Consider the following 8962-nt stretch of genomic DNA (forward strand, 5'->3'; position numbering starts at 1 on the left):
TTTCTTTCAGGTACTGCCCCAGAGTCACATCATCAGGTAGTACGAGTGAGTGGTTGGCCAACAATATAGCTGCTCTATACTCTGTCCTTACTCTCCCCTGTCTGGGCCAGAGCACTAATGAAATTGTAAACTCCAAATGGCAGACACTACTTTCCATTATCACACCGTGAAGGGCAGCTAATTCCCATTTTTATGGCTCTCCCCATTCATTTAACAGTGTGTCAGTCAACACTGCTTGTGTGGTGTTTTTCCCTTTGTTCTTATTAGCAGCAGGAAGCAGACCTATCGTGATTATATTCAGTGTAGTTAATTAGCTCTCTCCCTCCTTGGTGATTGGCCTCCTTCACTGATCCCTGGATAAGGAGCTAGTGGGTCATGATCTTTTTCCCCGGCTACCACTCCATTCTTAGGGAGAGGTTATTTTTTGGGGGTATGATATTTATGTCTCTTTAACTTTCTCACTCATCATTATTCACGATTTATTCAGGATTATCCATAATCATGTTAGCATCCACATTAATGTAGAAGTGATTAGAAACAAATTTGATTCTTATTTACTATAAACGTGACTACAATATGACACAATACATGATTAACAATTCATTTCTATTGGGCACAAAATAATCTGAAACACAACCAAAACAAAAAACAAATTCATCCAATAAATTTGTAGTCACAAGCTTGATATAGTCATTGCGTGCTAGGAATATGGGACCAAATACCTAACTTTTTAAGTATTTTGGTCTCCTAAAATGGAGGGACTATGTACAAAAAGTGCAGTAATTTCTAAACGGTTCACCCGATATGGATGAAAATACCCTCAAATTAAAGCTGACAGTCTGCACTTTAATTTCCCTCATAGTCACTGTATCATAAAAAAATGTGTCACTGTCCCAATACTTTTGGAGCTCACTGTATTTAGTCTAAAGTCAGCCACCAGTGTGGGCCCAGAGCTGAGTGGTGTGACAGAGACAGGGAGGAGAGGGCTTGTGAGCAATAATTCCAGCATAATGATGTGTGAAGAGAGATGGTATTGTCAGGGGAAGGTGGGGACATAGCCAGAATCCACTTTACTTCAAAGGGGTGATTAGATGGGCTCTGTTCCAAAGAGCAGAGTTGTCAATTTATTAAGATCACTGCAGACACTCCTGGAACATTGGGACTTTATTGGACCTCAGGAAATATGAATATAAGTATATTCCTCAACGCTACCTTGGGCAATGCACTCAAGGAAATGATTTTACAACCTATAGTAAAAAAAGGGATTTCCATCAAGTAAATCTCCACCTAAATCACAAAACAGAGACGTATAACTAAATGAATCTGTTGTATTTGTTGATAAAAGTCACGCTGAAGGAGATGTTTGCACACAAAGCAATAGCGAAACATGAATTAAGGGCTCTATTCAATCAGGTTCGCTTCAGCACTTTAGCGGTGTTGTAGGTGGAACTGCGTTAGAGCTGTCAAATGCACAAGTGGACATTGCCATACCTAAAGCGGACATAGCCATTGGCTGTACAGAGTCGCATGACGAGAAATCGCATGCAGCCTTGTTTACAAGACAACGGAATGTGAGATGTAATCTACACCACGATGTGGCTGATGAAAATCCTTATTATGTAATTGAATGATTTTAAATTTGAGCGTCATTATTTCTAATCTCAGCAAAAAAAGAAACGTCCCTTTTCCTGTCTTTTAAAGATAATTCGTAAATATTTAAATAACTTCACAGATCTTCATAATAAAGGGTCTAAACACTGTTTCCCATGCTTGTTCATTGAACCACACACAATTAATGAACATGCAACTGTGGAACGGTCGTTAAGACACTAACAGTTTACAGACATTAGACAATTAAGGTCACAGTTATGAAAACTTAGGACACTAAAGAGGCTTTTCTACTGACTCTGAAAAATACCAAAAGAACGATGCCCAGGGTCCCTGCTCATCTGTGTGAACGTAACTTAGGCATGCTGTAAGGATGCATAAGGACTGCAGATGTGGCCAGGGAAATAAATATCAATATCCGTACTGTGATATGCCTAATACAGTGCTACAGGGAGACAGGACGGGCAGCTGATCGTCCTCGCATTGGCAGACCATGTGTACCAACACCTGCACACGATCGGTACATTCGAACATCACACCTGCGAGACAGGAACAGGATGCAACAAAATCTGCCTGAGTTACACCAGGAACGCACAATCCCTCCATCAGTGCTCAGACTGAGAGAGGCTGGACTGAGGGCTTGTAGGCCTGTTGTAAGGCAGGTCCTCACCAGACATCACTGGCAACAACGTCGCCTATGGGAACAAACCCACCGTCAGACAGGACTGGCAAAAAGTGCTGATGAGCTTCACTGACGAGTCACAATTTTGTCTCACCAGGGGTGATGGTCAGATTTGTGTTTATCTTCAAAGGAATGAGTGTTACACCGAGGCCTGCACTCTGGAGCGGGATCGATTTGGAGGTGGAGGGTCTGTGTCACAGCATCATCAGATTGCCTGCAATGACAGCAAGCTCAATCTCCGCGCTGTGCGTTACAGGGAAGACATCCTCCTCCCTCATGTGGTACCCTTCCTGCCGGCTCATCCTGACATGAGCCTGCAGCATGACAATGCCACCTGCCATAGTGCTCATTCTGTGCGTGATTTCCTGCAAGACAGGAATGTTAGTGTTCTGCCATGGCCAGTGAAGAGTACGGTTCTCAATCCCATTGAACACGGATCGGAGGGTGAGGGCTAGGGATATTCCCCCCAGAAATATCCGGGAACTTGCAGGTGCCTTGGTGGAAGAGTGGGTTAACATCTCACAGCAATAACTGGCAAATCAGATGCAATCCATGAGGAGGAGATGCACTGCAGTACTTAATGCAGCTGGTGGCCACACAAGATACTGACTGTTACTTTTGATTTTGACTCCCCCTTTGTTCAGAGACACATTATTCAATTTCTGTTCATCACACGTCTGTTTATTTCTCAGTTGTTGAATCCTGCGATGTTCATACAAATATTTACACATGTTAAGTTTGCTGAAAATAAACACCGTTGACAGTGAGAGGATGTTTCTTTTTTGCTGAGTTTATATAGCTTACACTTTCTCACTCTGAACTTCTAATGCGAGTGGGACGGATTTGGCTTTGTGACAATGATCAGCTGCTCACCGATTTGACAGCTCCAATGCAGTTAACAATGCGTGTTTTGGCTATCACCGGTTAATGCTTGATGTGATTGACTAGGCCTAAGTGTTAGCGACCATAACTGAAGCTGCTATTTATAACAGACTATGCAGTAAAGTGTCAGTAGGCATCAGTGAGTTGTAGTTGAAAGCCAGCTGGAGTGCTACATCATGGGAGACTCGTCGAGGCAGTGAGAATGCTACTGACAGCACAGTTCTACCAAGAGCCACTGTTCCACCCAAGAGGAGGTCACAGCCAGCATACCTTGTTGATTTTTTGTGTTAGTACTTCCTGAATCTTTGCATGCTCATGGACATGTCAGTGCTTTCACTGTGCTCTTTGCTCCAGGCTTGCATGTGTGGACAGTACAAAGTGCTGGCATGAATTCAACTCCAAGTTCAGTGTGTCCTTCAAGTCTGAGAACAAAAGGTTTTCAGAATGGTCTTAGAAAATATAAACATTTAAGAAAAAACATACACAATCCAAAACTTGCATACACACACATAGATGATTAACACCTCTAAGGTTGAGTGGTGTTAGACCATGCGTTCTCTGAAATTGGCAGCTAATTAGCATCCTCTTATTGGGGGACACACAAAGTTATTGCAATGACATTAGGTAGGATCCTATTTTTGTGGGCCTATTATACAATGTTGTCAATACTCTCGCAATACTGTAAATCACAGGATTTCTAATCCAAAAATGACCTCAGTATTTCCTGTGATGAATTGATGTACTCTTTGCTAGTCACCACAGATCCAGGTGTAAAATGTATGTAAAGGTAGTAGATGTCTTATCGGGTTTTTCTGATTTGATACCTGTGATGCCTGTCTCCATTTGGCTGGACAAGGGAGGTATAATTAAATCAATAAAGCTGGCATACATTTTTTCTCTTTTATTTCTGACGATACCCGGCATTAATTGAAACTTAAGTATTTTGAAATTACAGTATGACTATACAATATAATTTGTTCCTGATTTTATGATTACAGTGCTGATGTCCCTCCTCCTGTCCAGTTTCCTAAGCCCTAACAGGTTTCATAAAAAATTAGTTCCCAGGGAGCCGTCCTCCCTAATCAAGTCTAGTTTCTAACACTTTCTCTGGAAGAGTTTTTCTATTAATTTTTAAATATTTTATGGCAGAGAATGGAATCTGCAACACACTGTGATTCATCAAACTGTGTTTGAAAGTCTTTTATCCATAGAGATAGAGATCACTACTTGAAAATAAACCGTTTTTGCATGGATATTGAAATTGAGAGCTTCCACCATTTTGAAGTACAGTAGCAACATGGTTTCGGAGAAATTCGTATTATTCTGTACATAAATCTGTGACACCCCATTTAGTATGTGGAATAGCGATCGTACAATATCATACACATTATAGGACGTTTAGTATCATACATCTTACTTGGTCGTTCAATATCATGCGAATTTGATGATGCAACTTATCATACATCTTAGTGGATGTATAGTATTATACGTCTTTCTCTGAGACCAGGTTGTTTGTTGCGCTGTAACAACAAAGGACAATTATGGGTAGAATTTACGTTAGCGTTTAGGGGAACTAACGACATAGGTTAGGATAATTTACGCAAAAGGTTAGAAGAACAAAAACAGCAAAAGTTAAGTGAATTGACGTAGCAGCTTAGGTGAATTGGGTTACATTTGGAATTTGGGTTAGGGAAAGGGTTAGCTAAAATTCTTTAGTTGTCCTTGACATGACTCAAACATGCAGCCTTTGGATTGCTAGACAGTTTTGGATTGAACCAACCCATCCGCCTTGACTAACCTCCCTACTTTAATTTCTGTCTAAAGTAACAAGACCATTATTTGGTATCATATGTCTTGAAGGTGCTCAGAAATAGGGGGCGAAAGTAACACAAGGCCAACATTAACACACCCATTTTCTCAGATAAGACAGAAGCTAGAATGACATAGTGACATCAGCATGCTCCTAATGCAGGAGATGAGCTCCCTGCCCCAAAAAACACCCAGTCCGACCATGTATTGCAGAGTTATCAACAAGAAGTGGTTTTGAGCGATGAAAGTAAAAAAAATAAAAAATTAAAAAAAACAGACCTTGACATTTTTTTCGGTTTGTCAAGTTGTGTTTAGTTTTTTAAAGTTCCCAAAATGTAATTTTGTTAAACCATCTAGGGAGTAAATGACAGCATTGGTTTCAAGTATCATGCTAGCTAGTCTTGGATGTATGCCTGGGAAAACTTACAGGAGAGATGAGTGGGACGAAAGTAACACAATGTTAACTGATGACCTGGATTCAAATCAAATAGAAGTTTAAGCACATGCCATTGTCTCCTGTAATTCATATGTCTTTTATAATGTTAGTAATACATCAACAAGTGACAATGTTTGAAAATGATATATGACATCGTTAGAATTATGCCTTAATCAATTGATTTGATGGATCCACTACTCACATAAGCTTTTATCGACATGTTAGTGGTTAAAAATATATCTTTATGATTCTTGGGGTCAATTACCTTATGTCAAGCCATGGAAATGTGATGAGCATGATGAGTTTGCCATTTGAAGAGAATCAAAACTTCTATCAAGACGAGGAGCGCACATGATAAGGACAGCTAGAGCTTACCTGATTGGTAGGGCTATGCACGAATAGTCATCGAAAATTGTGAAAAACTTCTCAGACTACATTCCCATTAAAGTGAGATTATAAAGGTATGGTTAATATAGCCATTACGTGATCCATTTAAGTCGGAATAATATTGTAAGGCAAAATAGTGGGGTTGCGCAACATTGCAATGTTGACACATTGTTCATTTTTATACATTTAGAACTTAGAGCATTAGTTATTAAAATCGACACAAACAGCATAACAAACCCGAGAGATTAGACAGATATTGTGCACTTATTGCCAGCTGTTACTTCCATCCCAAGGCTGTGTTACTCCTTCCCCGCCGACAGTTACAAAAGTAACATTGCAGTAGTTCTGTTCTCGGTCAATTTAATTTCAACTAATTTACCCTATATTTGAAATGACATGGTAGAGGACATATATGTTGTTTGTCATGATATGGTCTAGCTCGCTCTATTAATCTCTGAGTAATTAGGAAAAAAGCTTTACTTTCGTCCCAGTTCTCCCCAACGTAGAATATGTTTTGTCTGGCTCTGAGGGCAGGCCGGAAGTAGTAAACTGGGTGGGACTTCCTATGGGTTAAGGAAGGATCACATGATCCATCCAGGTCATCAGGAGGGATCAGCCAATGAATTATACTTGTGAGCAAACATTACATATCTTCAGGTGGCAGTAAATCATCAACCTTGGTTGTATACCTGTTAAAACAACATAATCCAAGTGGCAGTATGCACCCTTTCACTTTGTTCACCAATTCACAGAAGTAGTAAAAGACAAAAACATTTACTACTTCAAATTGGAGATGCCCTCAATGTCATTGCCCGTGCTCTCACAGACGCCATAGAGCTCTGCTACCCGACCAGAGCCCTTTGGGCCCTGTCACTATACATCGGGTTAGGGACTTTTTAGAATTAATAATTAGGGTACGGGGCTCGGGTATCACTAAATTGATCACTAACATTAAAGCTGAGCCATTTACTCGTGCTCTGCTGTGCAGTACAGTAATGTCTTACTAAGATCATAACATGGTGTCAGAAGTGCTTCAACTTCGTCAAATATAAGACCAGAACATTGTCCTAGTAGACAGGAGATGGTACCAAGTCGATGTGCGGGGGTACAGGTTAATTGAGGTAATATGAAAAGTGACTATGCATAGATCCTTGTACAGTTCTTTCTTATTAATGTAGTAATGTTACATTTGACTGTGTAAAACCTAGCAGTAGTACTACTTATTTCTCTGAGAGTGAGGCGGATATATAGCATTTGGCAAAAGAAACATAGTTAATTATGTAGTAACCAAAAAAGTGTTATGGATTCATGTAGTAACCCAAAAAGTATGAAACAAATCAAAATGTATTTTAGATTCTTCAAAGTAGCCACCCTTTGCCTTGATGACAGCTTTGCAGGACCACATTCATTATAAAGAGCTATTATTTCTCACAATGTCAGATGTTGAATTAATTGTCAAAGGTGACACTTAGCGTGGATCTTCCTGTCCTTCTGCTCAATAGATGTACCGATGAGCCCAGATCAACCAAGTCATCCCTCATTGTAATGGAGCAGTTTGAAGGTGAGTTTTACTCATCAGTCAGCTTTTAGATTAAAACCTCTTGCTCCTACCTGACACGCAGGCGTCCCATCTAGACATCTGGAAATGCAAATGCGCTACGCTAAATGCTAATAGTACTAGTTAAAACTCAAACGTTCATTAAAATACACATGCAGGGTATTGAATTAAAGCTACACTCGTTGTGAATCCAGGCAACAAGTCAGATTTTTAAAATGCTTTTCGGCGAAAGTATGAGAAGCTATTATCTGATAGCATGTAACACCCCAAAAGACCCGCAGGGGACGTAAACAAAATAATTAGCATAGTCGGCGCTACACAAACCACACCAATAAAATATAAAACATTCATTACCTTTGACCATCTTCTTTGTTGGCACTCCTAGATGTCCCATAATCACTATTGGGTCTTTTTTTCCGATTAAATCGGTCCATATATAGCCTAGATATCGATCTATGAAGACTGTGTGATAAACGAAAAAAAATAGCGTCTTATAACGTAACGTCATTTTTTTAATTAAAAAAGTCGACGATAAACTTTCACAAAACACTTCGAAATACTTTTGTAATGCAACTTTAGGTATTAGTAAACGTTAATAAGCGATCAAATTAATCACGAGACGAAGTATATTCTATAGGGGTACGTCTGGAAATAATGTACGGGTAAATCTCAACCAAAATATCCGGTCGGAGACCTGAAGAAAAGGCTGTCTCTTGTTCGTTTGACCAAGAAACAAAGACTAGGCAAATGACAAGACTGTTGACATCGTGTGGAAGCTGTAAGTATTGCAACCTCGGCCGCATTTATTGTGGTTCACCTTTATCAATCGGTTGAAGTCGCGCATGGATATATTTTTCCATTTTCAGTGATCAGATTTTCCTGCACTTTTCGATGAAACGCATGTTCTGTTATAGTCACAGCCGTGATTTAACCAGTTTTATAAACGTCTGAGTGTTTTCTATCCACACATACTAATCATATGCATATACTATATTCCTGGCATGAGTAGCAGGGCGCTGAAATGTTGCGCGATTTTTAACAGAATGTTCGAAAAAGTAAGCCCTAAGCTTAAGTGGTTTAAACAGTGTTTGTAGTAAATTACTCCTCAATTTATTTCACGCTGTACTCTGATTTACATGGTGCTTTAGAAGAAAGCAGTACACCTGTACTTTGATGCATCAATATCAATGATTTACATGGACAAGAGGCACATTGATCTGAAAAAATACTTATTGTGACTGAGAGGCAGACCTGTCTGTGTATGATAAATCAAAATTGATTATGTCTGATGTTAAAACTTCGATTTTACACTTCAATGTCAGCCTTCACAAATGATTTCCGGACGTTTACTTTTTAAGAACTTGAAAGTTCCTCATCAATAAGAGTATAGCAAAAATAACCACATCAAATAAACACTGTGTTACAGTTGGACAACATCTTCTCTTCCTCTCCATGCATATTTACTGGCCTCTTTCCCCGCAAATACTATCAATGCAGAGCCAGGGAACCTTTCCTTAAGTCTTATCTCAAGCTTTGTTAACTGGTTGATGGTTTAATTTAGTTTAGTTTATTAGGATCCCCAGTAGCTACTGCAGATGCA

This window comes from Oncorhynchus nerka, linkage group LG28 (genome assembly GCF_034236695.1).
Source record: "Oncorhynchus nerka isolate Pitt River linkage group LG28, Oner_Uvic_2.0, whole genome shotgun sequence".
Classification (NCBI taxonomy): domain Eukaryota; kingdom Metazoa; phylum Chordata; class Actinopteri; order Salmoniformes; family Salmonidae; genus Oncorhynchus; species Oncorhynchus nerka.